The sequence below is a fragment of the Hylobates moloch genome, unplaced genomic scaffold, assembly GCF_009828535.3.
Source record: "Hylobates moloch isolate HMO894 unplaced genomic scaffold, HMol_V3 SCAFFOLD_11, whole genome shotgun sequence".
NCBI lineage: Eukaryota > Metazoa > Chordata > Mammalia > Primates > Hylobatidae > Hylobates > Hylobates moloch.
In genome coordinates this window covers 47,492,858-47,508,408 of record NW_026652286.1, presented here as the reverse complement: position 1 = coordinate 47,508,408, position 15,551 = coordinate 47,492,858, and the positions used below count along the sequence as shown (strand labels likewise).

Below are 15,551 nucleotides of genomic sequence, written 5' to 3'. Positions count from 1 at the left end.
GGACCTTCCATGTGGAAAGCACTCGTAAAAGGCAAACTGGGGAAGGCAGGGCTGGCTGGCAGACAAGCAGTTGCTGACAGATGTGAAGTCACCAGCACAGGGGGCCTAGGCCCCACAACATGAGAGGTGGTGGGTGGGGAGTGGACAGGCCTCTCCTAAATTTGGAGAACTGAGAGCAAAAATACAAATAGAGATCCATGTATCTTTGTCAGATATTTGAAGGTTGTAAAGCAAGCCAGGAGACTGTTAAATAAAATAGATTTGATTTTCCCTCCTTCCCTCCTTGACAAATATACCTTCACAATGTACATTGAAATATGTACATTGTGTACATATTTACATTGTGTAAAGTTTAGTTTTATTTGACTGCGAGTGATAAAATATCAAGAATTCCTGAATTTAATTATTGCACATCTCTGAGTATATTGTTGTTAAGCTGATGATGTTCAGATATAAATAGTAAGACTTAACAATTCTTTTTTTTTTTTTTTTTGAGACAGAGTCTCACTCTGTCACCCAGGCTGGAGTGCAGTGTGGCGCGATCTCCGCTCACTGCAACCTCCGCTTCCCAGGTTCAAGTGATTTTCCTTCCTCAGCCTCCTGAGTAGCTAGGATTATATTGAATATATATTCAAATTATATATATATGTATATAATTAAATTCAGACATGTATAGTGTGTGTGTGTGTGTGTGACAGAGTGACAGCTCTGTCACTCAGGCTGAAGTGCAGTGGGTGTGATCTTGGCTCACTGCAACCTCTGCCTTCCGGGTTCAAGCGACTCTCCTGGCTCAACCTCCCAAGTAGCTGAGACTACAGGCATGTGCCATCACACCCAGATAATTTTTTGCATTTTTAGTAGAGACGGGGGTTCATCATGTTAGCCAGGATGGTCTCGATCTCCTGACCTTGTGATCTGCCCGCCTCGGTCTCCCAAAGTGCTGGGATTACAGACGTGAGCCACCGTGTCCAGCCTGTATATATATATTTTTGTTGTTGTTGTTGAGATGGAGTCTCACTCTGTTGCCCAGGCTGGAGTGCAGTGGCATGATGGTAGTGCACTGCAACCTCTGCCTCCCTGATTCAAGCGATTCTCCTGCCTCAGCCTCCTGAATAGCTGGGATTACAGGCACATGCCACCACGCCCAGCTATTTTTTTTATGTTTAGTAGAGATGGGGTTTCACCATGTTGGCCAGGCTGGTCTCGAACTCCTGACCTCAGGTGATCGGCCTGCCTAGGCCCTCAAAGTGCTGGGATTACAAGCGTGAGCCACCGTATCTGGCCATCAAATTTTATATACTTTAAATACAATCACATTTTACTTTTAGTCTTTTAGATTATTGCCATCAACAGAACACAAGTGATGAAAATCTTGATTATAACAATTTAATTAGTGATCTTGCTAAAGTAAAGATTTTATGGAATAAATAAAAATGAACTGTGGCCACATGCAGTGGCTTACACCTGTAATCTCAGCACTGAGGCTGAGGCAGGCAGATCACTTGAGGTCAGGAGTTCGAGACCAGCCTGGCCAACATGGTGAAACCCCATCTCTTCTAAAAATATAAAAATAGTTGGGCGTGGTGGCACATGCCTGTCATCCCAGCTACTTGGGAGGCTGAGGCAGAAAAATAACTTGAACCTGGGAGGCGGAGGTTGCAGTGAATCAAGATCTTACCACTGCACTCCAGCCTTCCAGCCTGGGTGGCAGAGCGAGACTCTGTCTCAAAAAAAAATAGTAAACGAATGTAAATATAAACATAGGAAAATTTATTTTATGTTTTCAAGAGTGTTTTTATTCCATAAAATCATCTATTAAAATTAAAACAATACTCATCACAATTAATGAAGATCAGATTTTTAAATAAAATCTTTAAATAGACATGAAATATTAATTCAATTTTTGAAAATTTTATAGAAATGAAACTATTCACAGTTCTAGTATTCAATGTCCATCTAGTTGCAAATTTAAAGAATTAATACCAGACTTCATGTTACATTAATGTGAGTAATGTGAGTTGCAGAATATTGTAAGATGTTCCTCAGCCACCATGTGCATTTTTGTGCATATCACACTAATTCATGAGTACTTTTAGAACCACAAATTGGAGCAGGAAGAAATGCCAAAATAAGGGATGCATAGCAAGACCGGAATAGAGATGCTTGCTTATGCAAGAAACTGGTGCTCGCTGCTGTCTGGGAGGAAGGCTTTGACAAGCTAACTTGTCTCCCTCTTATATATTTTTGCCACTCAGGCCCCCCCTGCTGCACTCCTCCCCCAAGCAGCATCCATCTCCCTCCTCAGCAGCAACACGACCCATAGACCTTCACAGTATCTTAACAGAATCACCTTTTGTTCTTCAAGTTCAAGAAATGGAGAGGCCTGGCATGGTAGCATGCCCGTAGTCCCAGCTACTCGGGAGGCTGAGGTGGGAGGGTTGCTTGAGCCCAGGAGTTCAAGCCTGTAGTATGCCATGATTTGCCTGAGAATAGCCACTGTACTCCAGCCTGGGCAGCATAGTGAGACCCAGTCCCTAACTCATGCCTTAAAAAAAAAAAAAAACAGAGAAGAGTTTAACTAGGGCCTTAGAGGTGTTAGGAGCGAATGTTTAGGATTACAGGTCACATGAGTGTAACGTGACAGAGGCTCCTGTGTACTCTAATGAATTTATTTGTGAGTGTGTGTGTGTGTGTGTGTGATGTGTGGGGGCCCCTTTTCCCTGACTAAGGGTGTTCAGGCGGTGGGTCTTCTTGCCAATAAAGGGTTCTCTATCATACAATGAACAATAGACAAATGATAGATATTACGCTGTAGCTAGAGTTTTATATCTAGGTATCTTAATTCACTCATTCATTTCACTCATGTGCATTTGTTCATTCATTTAAAACCCTATATTTGTAAGGTGCAGTGGCTTATACCTGTAATCCCAGCACTTTGGGAGGCCAAGGTGGGTGGATCATCTGAGGTCAGAAGTTCAAGACCAGCCTGGCCAACATGGTGAAACCCTGTCTCTACTAAAAATACAAAAATTAGCTGGGCGTGGTGTGTGTCTGTAATCACAGCTACTTGGGAGGCTGAGGCAAGAGAATCGCTTGAACCTGAGAGGCGGAGGTTGCAGCAAGCCGAGATTGCACCATTGCATTCTAACCTGGGCAACAAGAGCAAAACTCCGTCTCAAAAATAAAATAAAACCCTATATTCACTTGCTCCGACCCTTCATTTCATGTAGACTACCAGGTTATAGCAGTCTTTTAGTGCAGTCCATGATCCTATGAATGAGGATCAGAGAGGGTACTGATGTACCTAAGACATACAGCCAGTCCACAGCAGAAAAGTCCTCAGGCCAGGCAGCAAAAAGTGGAGGGTGAGTTCCAAGTTTGAATGTCAGGTAGAATCTGAGTAGATGTTGCTGTGTCCCAATCAGCTTCCCTTCCTTCACCAGCTTCCACTACTAAGCCATCTGCTCCAGGGCACTGGGGGATCCTGCAGGGGGTTTCTGCTTGAAGAGCCACTTCCTGTTTGGGGCCAAGCACTTCCTTCAAGTGACTCACAGGCTCCCATTGGCCCCGTGCTGGGAAGGCAAGGTGGGGGTGGAGCCAGACCCGGGCATGTCACCCTCTACCTGAGACCCCAGCTGGGTGACCTGACACAGGGCAGTGGGCACAGGCTGGAGGTAGGAGGAGGGGAATGGCAGGAGGATGTGAGACCATTCTGCCTCACCCAGCCTGATGGGCAGGATGGAGAGAGGACAGAGTGGGGATGGGGGCAGACTCCACGTCCAGCCAACCCCACAGGTAGTTTCCAGGGCAGCCGTGGGTCCAGGTAAGGCTGACAGCAGAGCTGAGAGCCCTGGGGAGACTCTGCGGTACTTTCCTTCCTGACAGGCAGTAAGGTGTGGTGGAAGGAGCACTGGGATGGAGTCATGGACTTGTGTTTCTCACACCAACTTTCTGGTGGTCATTTCAGTTTTCTGCCCCTCTCTGGGCCTCAATATCCATGTCTGTCTGATGTGGGGAGGGGCTTGATGGCTGTGACATTTTGTGCAGCTTGTAGGTTTGAGCTTGAATTCTGGCTCTGCCGCCTTGCTGAGTGTGTTCACTTCTCAGAACCTCCATTTCAAAATCTGAAATAATAGTCACTTTAAGTGTTTTACATATGGTAACTAATTAAATCCCCACATTGACCCTAAGGGGTAGATTTTATTAGTAGTAGTATTTTATACCTAAGGAAATTGAGGCACAGAAAGGTTAAGTAATTTGCCCAAGGTCACACAGTAAGAGCCAAGATTCTAACTTGTGTAGTTCGATTCCAGGTCCCATGCTCTTGACTCATTCTGGCCTTGCTACTCAAATTGTGGCCTGCAGCATCAGCATCACCTGGGAGCTTATCAGAAATGCAGAATCTCAGGCCCCAGCCTAGATTTAACTGAGTCAGACTGCATTTTAACAAGTTCCCTAGGTTTCCAAGTTCCAAGGCCCCAGGAAATATAAATAGACCATGGCTTCTCAAACATTAGAGTTTAGAGGAGAAGCCACTGGTCTATTTCTATTTCCTCTGCCACTTAGGCCTTAGGATCATTGTAGGGAGTAGAGGAAATAAGTATGTCTTATAAACTGTAAAGTGCTGTACATTCAGGGCACTGTGAGAAACCTGGAGACTGGAGGTGCAGAGGGGCAGGCCTGGGAGTGTCTCAAGTGCTGGTCTCTCGGTGGCTGTCATTTCCGAGCTGTCTCTAAGTCCAGCTCTGTCCACCTCTGGTTCACACACAGAGGTGTGTGTTTGGTTGTATGTTTCTTGCTGGTGTGTGGCTCTAGAATCCAGTTGGGTTGGGGAGAGTTGTTATATTGGCACCAGGAGGCTCAGGTCCCAGCCCTGGCTCTACCTCTATGTGACGCAGGTAGGCCTCCGTCCTTGCAGCCTCAGTGTCCCTAGTAGACAAGGTGTTAGCATCCTCTGAAGCCTGAAATGCTGGCCTGCAGTGTCCTCCTCACCTCTCCTGGCCCCTCTGCGTCCCGTGGCCTGTCGGTACCATCTCTTTTCCCAGTTCCTGGGTGGGGGGTTGCCCTGCTAGCTGCAGAAGCTGGCAATGGGGGAGGTGGTGCATGAGTCAGAGCTCAGGCATGTAATTGTGGTGCCCCAGATCCCACCTCCGGGCTACCGTCCTTCCCTTAGCTGCTGCTTTAGAAGAACAGCTGGTTTGGCAGCTACCTCAGAGAAGCAGGTTCCTGGGCAGCGTGAAAGGCCCTCTGCCCCCAGGGTGGCTGGGCTTTGGATCCTGGGTCCGTGGGTCCTGGAGGGGCAGGAGTGGTTCGGGAAACAGGTTATCTGGGTCTGGGCCTGGGACTGGTTTGTGGGCAGTATGCGTGGAGGTGGATTGCATGTGCCTGGTTTCATGGCTGGGGATTAGATCACGTATGTCTTGTCAGCCCATCCACCAGCTTTGTGGCTTCTCCAGGGCAGGGACTCGGTGTCACCCATCACTGGGCCCCACACCCAGCACAGGGAGGGAACAGGATGGGTGCTCACTAAGGGTCAAGTGGGACAGTAGAAGGCAGGATGGACTGATGAATGAACTCACTGGATTTATCCCCTTGTCCTCTCAGCTCTCCCAGTGAAGTGATATCACCGCCTCTGTGGACAAGATACCTCCAGGAGCCCAGCTCACAGCCACTGGTACCTTCTTGCAGGTAAAGACAAAAGAAGGGAGGGAAAAAGGAGTTCAAGACAGGCTGCAGAGGGCAGCTGACTGGGTTCTTACACAATGTCCACCTCCCCCATGGGGGCAGCACTCTACAGTTTATGAAAAAGGCATAAATGGGATTATTGTCCCATTTTATGGACAGGAAAAAACTGAAGCTCTGAGTAGACTTGTCTCTTCCTTAGTATAGCTTTCCAGATACTTGTCTGAGAGCCCATGAGGCTGATGCCATGGTTATCCCCACTTTATAGATAAGGAAGCTGAGGTATAAAGGCATTTAGAAACTTGCTCCATTAAATACATGGTAGAGCTGGGTTTCAAACCCAGAAAGGTCACCGGGCATGGTGGCACGCACCTGTAGTCCCAGCTACTTGGGAGGCTGAGGCAGGAAGATTGCTTGAGCCCAGGGGTTCGAGCTGCAGTAAGCTATGATTGTGCCACTACACTCCAGCCTGGGTGATAGAGTGAGACTGCGTCTCTAAAAAAAAATTAAATGAAAACCCAGGCAGGCTGACCTCTTCACAAACCCTGTGTGCTTTACTGCCTCTCAAGAGCCAGCATTAAACTAAGTTTCCTTAACCTCCAATCTGAGGGTTGAATGGGCTTCCAACTCTAGAGAAGATTTATATTTTAAAAGAGAATCCTAGAGAAAGTGATGCTTCCTCCAAAGGAATGAATGACAAATAGTGGATTTGGAGGCCTTATATCATGGAATTGGCATGAACCTTCAAGGTGGGCCAGCCAGCTCCTGGGACTTTCATCCTCAGCATTCGAGCAAGCTTGGTTTTCATTGGTCACCAAGGTGAAACCTGGACATTTGAAGGAAGGGAGGAAAAGTTTAGGCCCCAGGTTCTCGGACCTGCCTGGAAGCAGAGAGACTGCTGCTCTTTGCAGAAGACTGTGAAGAGTAGTGATGTTCATGACAGTGATGAAATTAGTATCCTGTGCTAGATCTGAGGTCCTTACACTAGATGTGGTATAGAAATGTGCAAATGGATATCAGAGGTTTAAGAAAAATTTGTGAGAGAAAAGTACCTAATTGAGTCTTTTTTTTTTTTAGTAACTTAATTTTTTTTCTGTAAATTGAGAAAAGGCTAATTATTATTCAGAGGCAGAATTCAGGCTTTCAGAAGTGGCTCTGCAGTTGTGTGGTGTAAGATGCTTTGATTGGTTCTTTTTTCCCTTCCGTCTCGCATTTAACCAGCTTTTTGACTGACAACTAAATAGGTACCTCCTTGGTGCCAGGCCCAGTGCAGGGGACATAGGTCCCCTATACAGTGACTCTTCTAGCAAGGACAGGGCCTGGCATATCTTGTGTCCCCATCACCAGGTGTGGGGCTGCAGACACCGTAGGTCTTCAGAAAAGCTTGGCCAAGTGGATCAGAAGTCTGAACCTGGGGAAGCTCTCAGTCTGGTGGGCGAGGCAGCCACGGAAGCAGATAATTACAGCACACTGAGGCCTGTGATCATTCTCAGGAGCTCTGCCAGATGATGTGAGCACAAAAAGGAGGAGGCAGTGGGCTTTTGTTGGGGGGAATTAGCCCAAGCTTTGCACAGGGTCTGTTTGTTAAGATGGATGGGATTTGGATTGGGATTTGGGGAGGGCTTTCCTGGCAGAGGGCCCAACCTGAGTGAAGGCATGGAGGTGGGAAAGCTGGGTAGGTGGTGTCTTTGGAGCACAGTGGTACAAGGAGGGGCAGGAGAGGACAGAGGCAAGATTGCTCTGTACAAGTCTCCACTGTACTCACTTTCCTCCTCCTCCTCCCCCTTTCATTTACTTGGTGTGCCCCACTTTCCCACTCCCCTCTCCCTGGGACTTAGGAAGAGCCATCAGAAAAAGCCAGCCTGGCCCCTGCGGCTGAACCACTGGGCTCCTGGAAGGGGCTTGCACAAGTCAAACTGAGGGTGGGGGATGCTGAAAGTCTCTACTACCCCCGGGTAGTAGTCCCAGGGCCCTTCACTGGCTCTGCCTTCTCCCCGGGGAGCCTGTCAGTGTCACTGGGGGAGAAGAGGGTGAGGGCAGGATCTCTTCTTAGGATGGCCTTCCTGCAGTCCTGGTGGCTTGGAGAAAACTATTCAGCCCTCCAGGGAGGGAGGGGCCTGTCACTAGGAGTATGCGAGTCTAGGGAAGCCACTGGCCAGTCTGGAGAGGCTGGAGAACCACCAGTAAGAGCAGCACAGGGGATTTCTGAATGGAAGGAGAGGCTGGATGGAGTGCCTCCAGGACTTTAGTGCTGATGTTTTGTGACTTAGCAGTCTGAAATCCAGGGATAATTTGAAGATACCAGTTGGAATATTCAATGAGGATTCCATGACACTGTGAGTCTTGGGTGAAGTGATTCTAGAGGTCCAATTTGGGGCATTTGGAGCCTGAGATTTTGAGTTCTGAGATGCTAAGCTGTGCCCTCTGGGCAAGGCCAGGTCACTTTTGGTGACTACTCAGCCCAAGCTCATAGCCCTGACCTGGGAAAGAGAAGTCCTTTCTGTACCAAGAGAACCCAAGGCCCCTGGGCAGGCTCCTGAGCTGGGGAAGAGCTAGTCTACCTTCACCTCTGGGCCCTGCCAGCCTCCTCCCGAGAGGAATGGCAATCAGAGGTCTCTTGGGACAGAAGTGTTGGGTGAACAGGAGGCCCTGGCATCACCGTGGAAAGAGATTAATAGTGACCTTAATTATGGCATGATTGATTCTTGGAGGCTCTGGCTGAGCCCCAGCCTCGGCCACTGAGTAACATTTCCCCAGAGAATGAAGAGGCTTGCAGGGCCTGGGTGGCACAGGCCCCACCTGCCTCTTCACCTCAAAGCCTCTCTCCCTGCCTCCTTCCAGGCACCTCCACCCCAAGCCTCTCCCCACTGGCAGCTGCCCCTGTGACTTAGAATTCCTTCCTGCCCCTAGGTCTGGTTACCTTCTCTGCAGATTCCATTAGAATCTAGGGCTTTCTCTGAGGCCTAGAGAGGTGGAGCGACTTCCCCAAGGCTGTACAGTGAGTTGGTGGCAGCCGGGATCTCTCCGTTCAAGCCATCGAATGAGGCTATGCAATGGAAAATAGACTGAGTCGTGAGCACCCCAGAAAAGCTACCTGCAGGAGGCTGGGGCTGGAGAGCACAGGGCAGGGCCGGGGATGGGTGGGTTCCACATTTCACTGGTTGGGCTTTTTCCAGAATCTTTCCTGTCTCCCCCACCTCCAGCCCTCACCCTGGGGCCAGAGATTTGTTTTGTAGGTTTGGGTTTGCTTGTTTTGTTTTGGGAAACAGTCCACTTGATGAGCTGTTTGGGGTGCCCTCTGCCCTGGGAGAAGCCCCAATCACTGCCCTCCCTGCCACCTAGGCTTTCGCTGTGCTGTCTCCTTACCTAAAATGCCCTTCCTTCTCCCCTTTGTGCTGCAAATCTTTTCTCATTTCTGAATTCTGCATAGATCTCACCATCTCCCGGAAGCCCCTACACAGTGGTCAGGAAACACAGATTTGTGGGATCCAGAAGAGATCGTGACACAGTCAGGAAGGGCTTCCTGGAGGAGGGGCTACCTGAGCTGAGATGAGCAGGAGTTTGCCAGGCATTGAGGATAGGTGGAGGGGCTCCAGGGCTAAGGTGGTTTCACAGGCACAGCTGGGTGGGAGCAGGGATAGATGAAGTGGTGAGGAAGGACCACAGAAAGACCCTGGTCCTGCTCCAAGGCCATGATCCCGGAGCCCTGTGGAAACAAGTCACCATGGCCCTGCACCTTTCATGCCTGGCATTTTACTGTAAGGGAAGTTTGGGGTCATCACTATTTGTGAGTCATCTAGGCCACAATGTACCTACACCTTGATCCCTGTCAAAGATGGTGGAGGCCCTTGGGCAGGGCCAGAACTCTGTCCTGGTGCTCAGGACGACCAGGCGCCTAACCTTGATATGGGCCTTCCTACCACTTTCATCCAAGTTTTGAACTGTGTCCCAGGAGGGTGACTGTCAGGATGCCGAGTGATTAGCCGTGGGAGCAGAGGGGGCTCTTCCCCAGTCAGACCAAGGAGGGATCAGGGATTGGCCTTCCCTTTTCCTCGAGCAGCCCCCTCTCTGCTTTGCTACTGGGGGTGAGGAGAGAGCGGGTAGCTAAAGGGTTTTAGAAGTTGAGTGCTGGAAAGGCCCTTGGAGATCAGCCAAGGGTGCTCAAACCCTCCCATGATACAGATGGGAAAACTGAGGCCAGAGGCTTGGGGTGGTCACTCAGCCTGCTGGTGTTCGAGCTCAGCCTCAGACCATCATCCCAGGGCTGGGCTGGGGTTGAGGCCCCGCAAGGGCAGCCACGGCCAAGGAGAAGAGGGGTGTCTCTCCATCTGCATGCTTGCCCCCCTTCCCCAGGGCCCTAGCACAATGCCAAAGGTCGGCCTCTCATCCCCACCAGCCCTGGCACTGTTGGGGGTTTTTCCTTTCCTCCCCAATGTTCCTAGACTCATTCTGCCTATGCTTTCCTGATACCAACCAAAATATTGAGCTTGGCCCTTTGAGGTACAATTTGCAGTTATACAGATGCTGCAGCTGGCATTGACGTGGAAGGTGATAGAAACGTGAAGAGGCCCGCCCTGTGGGGCTGCAACCATGGAGAGTCTGGACTTTAGAGTCAACAGCCTGGGTTCAAATCCTGTCTCCTCCATGATTAGCTGTTTGGCCTTGGGTGAATTACCTAACCTCTTGGGTGCGCGTGTATGCATGTGTGTGTGTGTGTGTATTTAATACACTTTTTCAAAAGCAGTTTTAGGTTTACAGTAAAATTGATTGGAAAGTACAGAGAGTTTCCATATACCCTCCTCTGCCTTCCCCCTCCCCACAGTCTGGCTTATTCTTTACATCTTATATTAATATGGTACATTTATTACAACTGATGAACTAATATTGGTTAATTATGATTGACTAAAGTCCATGTTTGCGCTATGGTTCCCTCCTCGTGTTGCACACTCTATGGGGTTTGACACATGTCCATCATAACTGTGTCATACAGAAGAGCTTCACTGCCCTCAAAATTCCTTGAGCACCACTTATTTTTCCCTTCCCCGTGAGTCCTTGACAGCCACTGATCTCTTTACTACCTCCATAGTTTTGCCTTTTCTAGAACGTCACTTAGTTGGGATCATACAGTATATAGCTTTCCAGATTGGCTTCTGTCACTTAGCAATATGCTTTCAAGATCTCTCCATTGCTTTATGTGGCTGGGTAGCTGACTCCTTTTTATTGCCAAATAATATTCCTCATTGTGTGGGATGCACTGCGGTTGGTTTGCCCATTCGTTCAGGCCCATGTTTGCAATCTGTTAAGTAAGACCATTGGCCTTTGCTCAGGAAGGTTGTCAAGGGGAGGGGACGCCTTTGCAATGCTCAGCACAGTACCCAGCAATGACCTGGAGTGCCCACACCACCCAGCAGCAAGTGCTAGCACAACAAACAGTAACCATTGTGGCTGGTAGTACTCACACTGTACATATGTTAGCTCAGCCAGTTCTTTTTATTATTATTATTTCTTTTTTTAGAGATGGAGTTCTCACCATGTTGCCCAGGCTGGTCTTGAACTCCTGGCCTCAGGTGATCCTCCTGCCTCGACTTCCTCAAAGTGCTGGGATTGCAGGCATGAGCCACGGCACCTGACTTCAATCAGTTCTTGAACACATTTATTGAGGGCTTAAAACCTGTTAAAAGCTGGCAACACAGTGAATATCCTCATACCAATCAAGGTTTGGGATTGCAAACAACAGGAACAATTCAGGTTAATTTGGCAGAAGAGTTCCTTGGAAGGAACTAGAGTTGTTTCCAGAATCTGAGGGGTCTGGAGACCCACGCCTGGGTAGGAGTGGAGGGGGCCCAGGTACAGCCAGGGGTTCCAGGCTGTTGTACCCTCTGGTGCAGCTGCTGCTGACCTCGCAGCACCTCACAACTAGCGCAGACATTCATGTGACTTCCAGACCTGGGCACTTTAAAAAACTTTTATTGAGATAAATTTCACAACCATCACCACTAATTCCAGGATATTTTCTTTCTTTTTTTTTTTTTTTTTGAGACGGAGTCTTTCTCTGTCCCCCAGGCTGGAGTGCGGTGGCGCGATCTCGGCTCACCGCAACCTCCACCTCCTGGGTTCACGCCATTCTCCTGCCTCAGCCTCCCGAGTAGCTGGGAATACAGGCGCCCGCCAACACGCCCGGCTAATTTTTTGTGTTTTTTTTAGTAGAGACGGGGTTTCACCGTGTTAGCCAGGATGGTCTCGATCTCCTGACCTCGTGATCCGCCCGCCTCAGCCTCCCAAAGTGCTGAGATTACAGGCTTGAGCCACCGTGCCCGGCTCAGGATATTTTCTTTTTTTGTGGGGGGATTGGATGGTGGCTCACAGGGTCTCACTCTGTTGCCCAGGCTGGAGTGCAGTGGCACCATCTCAGCTCACTGCAACCTCCACCTCCTGGGTTCAAGTGATTCTCCTGCCTCAGCCTCCCAAATAGCTGGGATTACAGGCGCCTGCCACTACCGCCCGGCTATTTTTTGTATTTTTAGTAGAGACAGGATTTCACCATGTTGGCTAGGCTGGTCTCGAACTCCTGACCTCAAATGATCCACCCTCCTCGGCCTCCCAACGTGCTGGGATTACAGGCCACCACACCTGTCCAGGGACATTTTCACCAGCCCAGAAAGAAACTCCACACCTATTAGCAGTCACTCCGCCTTTCCTCCCCAATCCTCCCAGCCCCTGGCATTCACTGAGCTACTTTCTGTCTCAGTATTTGCCCATTCTGGTCATTTCTTATACATGGAATCATACAACATGTGGCCTTTTGTGAACTTGGCATGACGTCTTCAAGATTCATGTTGTTGCATGCCTCAATTCCTTTTTATTACAGACCTGAGCACTTCCATGTATTACCCCATTTAGTCCTCATTCCCCAGATGGGTAAATTAAGGCTCAGAAAAGAGGTAGTGACCTGTCCAAGGTCACATAGCAAGTCAGTTGAGGGTGACCAGGCAAGAATCCAGGCACTTCATGATCAGAAAAGGGGCTGAGAGCAGTGCAGTGCAGTCTGGGGGGGCACAGCCTGGGCCTGGCAGTTATGGGAGGGAGAAAGGGTAGGGGAGAAGGCAGGTGCGTCCCGGGATGTGAGGATGGGGCAGGACGCCGGAGGTGCACGCCCATCCCCAGCATCCTGCCTCTGCTCCATAGTGCATGTTTACTCCATCTCAGTCATGGACTCTTGCTTTTCCCTGGGCAAGCAGGAGGCTGTGCAAGTACAGGGTAGGGGCCAGGAATTCTGACAGAAAACAGGACTTTGGGCTGGGGAGGGGCCTTGGACATCAGGCTCAGAGGTGAGAGCATTCTCTTGTCCCAGAGCCAGCAGTAGCTCTTGGCAGGGGATTTCTTGGGAACTTGGCTTGTATCAGCAGCCATGGGATGTAGCTTGGAGAAATCGATTGGACCTAAGTAATGCCATTATCCCTGGCAGGAAGGGGAGGGGAGGTGATGGGCTGGTGAGGGATGGTGGAGAGAGTCCCGTCTCAGAGCTTGTCCCGGCTGCTGAGTGTGGTGTGAGCAGCATGCCTCCATTAGCAGAACTTCTGGGCACTTCTCTGAAGTATGGTCCAAGAGGTCCCTAGTGCTTCCTGCTCTTGCTGCCCTGTGTTGCTCCCTGGGGACATGGGGTTAACGCAGACCATCCCATGGGGGAGGGAGGCATGGCCATGGTGTCTCACAGTGTGCCCAGGTAAGAGGGAGGGACATGCCAGGGATATGGGAGGCTGGGGAGACCTCTAACCAAAACCGGGCCTCCATGGAGGAGGGAACATCTGACACTTGAAGGATCAGGAGGTATTCACCAGGTGAAGGGAAGCAAGGCTGGAAAAGCAGTAGGGGTCAGATCCCGGTCACTGCCTGTTAAGAATTTCAGTCCAGCTGCAGGTAAGAGTTTGGATTGGAGGGATGGGGCTGACAGCAAGGAATCTGGAGGAGTCCCCAGCCAGGGGAGATGAGGCCTTGAACAGGGGAGTGGCTGTGGGGATGGCGAGAAAAGGGCCTTGAGAAAAGGGTGGTAGAGGGCAGTGTGGCTGAACTGCGTCTGCAAGGCCTGGGTGACACCGCTGGAGACATCCAGGAGCTGCTGGCTATCTCGATCAGAGGCAGAGCCTGGGTGGCCTTGGCAGCACCTGGTAACTGAAGCCGTGAGAGTGGACAAGATGGCCACAGCCAGGAAAGCATACAGAAGAAAGAGAAGAGGTTTGCCTCCCAGAGAATCCGCTACAGTTAGGAACAGGACAAAAATGCACCTGGGGGAGAGGAGACTCTGAGAGCCAGAATCAGCGAAGTTCTGGGCCGAGGCATGACGCACGCACTTCTACTTCCCTCTTTTCCAGGTTTGAAGTGGAATTTCCATTCCTGGGTGGGTTGTAATGTACAGTCGTGGGGACAGGGGAGGGGCAGGCAGAGGACATGTGGGAATTAGTCCTAGGGGCAGGGGAGTCCCGGGAAAGGAGTGTGAAGGCAGGGGAACCTGGGGCGGGCTCCCACGTGCATTTCAGGATGTCCACCTGTTGTACCTCAGCATTGCAGTACCTCCTGGCACCACCTTTCCCCCTCCCTGCCCCCAATTGTGTGTCCTATAGAAGTCAAGGCAGAAGCTGTTACCTGCTTTTACAGATTCAGAAACCAAGGCTCAGGGAAGAGCCTGAGTGGCCCCAGCCACAGAGCAAGTCAGTGCGAGGCAGCATGAAGCTAGGCTTCTTTCCACATTGCACCCGCCTCCTCCCTTCCTGGGGAGGCAGGGGCAGATGTAGTGGCTGACATGACAGTAGAGACCCCCGTCTGGGGAGTGCACAGGGTGAGATCTGGCTCCCCTGGCTGTGGACCCTGACCTCCCACCCCTGCGGGAAGGCTGGGTATGTGGGAGTGCCTATGTGGGCATGCAACGCTCCCCAAATCTGGAGTATAGTAAAGCTGAGAGCACCCTACACCAATCCCCACCCATGGTCTCTCTAGCCCCATGGGAGCCAAGCTGTGTCCCCACCCCAGCCTGTCCCCCAGGCCCTGGCTCAGGGAAACCCCAGCAGCTGCACCATAGTCCACATGCCTCCCCAGGGCTCCCCGGAACAGAGGCTGCAGCAGTCAATTCCCAGCACTCAGGAGACTCCAGGTCATTCAGTATTCCCAGCAAGCCCCTAATGCATCTTCCCCCTCAGACTGGGGGCTGTAACCTCCGCACTGAGGTGAAGTCAGCATTGGGTGGTGGTGTTGGAGGGACAGGCAGAGGCCCTGAGTGAGGCCTGGTGGTGGAAGTAGTGAGTGGGCCTGAAGCCCAGCGTGCTCCTACGGTGCAGCCCGTGGGGCTTTGGAGAGTGGCATCTTAGGAGCTCATCTACCAGGCCTTGGCTCAGTGCTGACTCCAGGGAGCATACTGTGACCCTCCCTGCACCGTGGTCAGTGCCCACAGGCTCCCTTTCCTCCCTCCATCATACGCTGCTCTTACCATAAGGTTCGTGGGCCATTAGAGCCCAGTGACTGCAGGAGTCTGCAAACTTTCCCTCTAAAGGGCCAGACAGTCAGTATTTTAGGCTTTGCAAGCCATATGGTCTCTGTGGCAACTACTCAACACTGCAGTTATAGTTAAAACAGCCGTAGACAATACATAAATGAATGAGCATGGCTGTGTCCAATGAAACGTTATTTATGGACACTGAAATTTGATTTTCATATAATTTTCATGTGTCACAAGATATTTTTGTTTTGACTCTTCACAACCATTTAAAAACATAAAGACTATTCTTAGCTTTTGGGCTGTACAAAAATAGGTGGCAGATCAGATTTGGCAGGCCCATGGGTTAGAGCAAGGTCCCTGGAGCCAGCCTGCGTGGGTATGA

At 50.3% G+C, this 15,551-nt stretch overlaps 1 protein-coding gene across 4 annotated transcripts in view; it reads left to right on the top strand.

The window, feature by feature from the left end:
- The window catches only part of GDPD5 (glycerophosphodiester phosphodiesterase domain containing 5), a 91,073-nt gene that overhangs the window by 30,115 nt on the left and 45,407 nt on the right, over positions 1–15,551 (top strand). For all 4 annotated transcript variants that reach the window (XM_032166950.2, XM_032166952.2, XM_032166951.2 and 1 more), the window contains exon 2: positions 5,605–5,688. The gene's annotated coding sequence lies outside the window, so the exon portion shown is untranslated. The remainder of the gene's footprint in view (positions 1–5,604; positions 5,689–15,551) is intronic.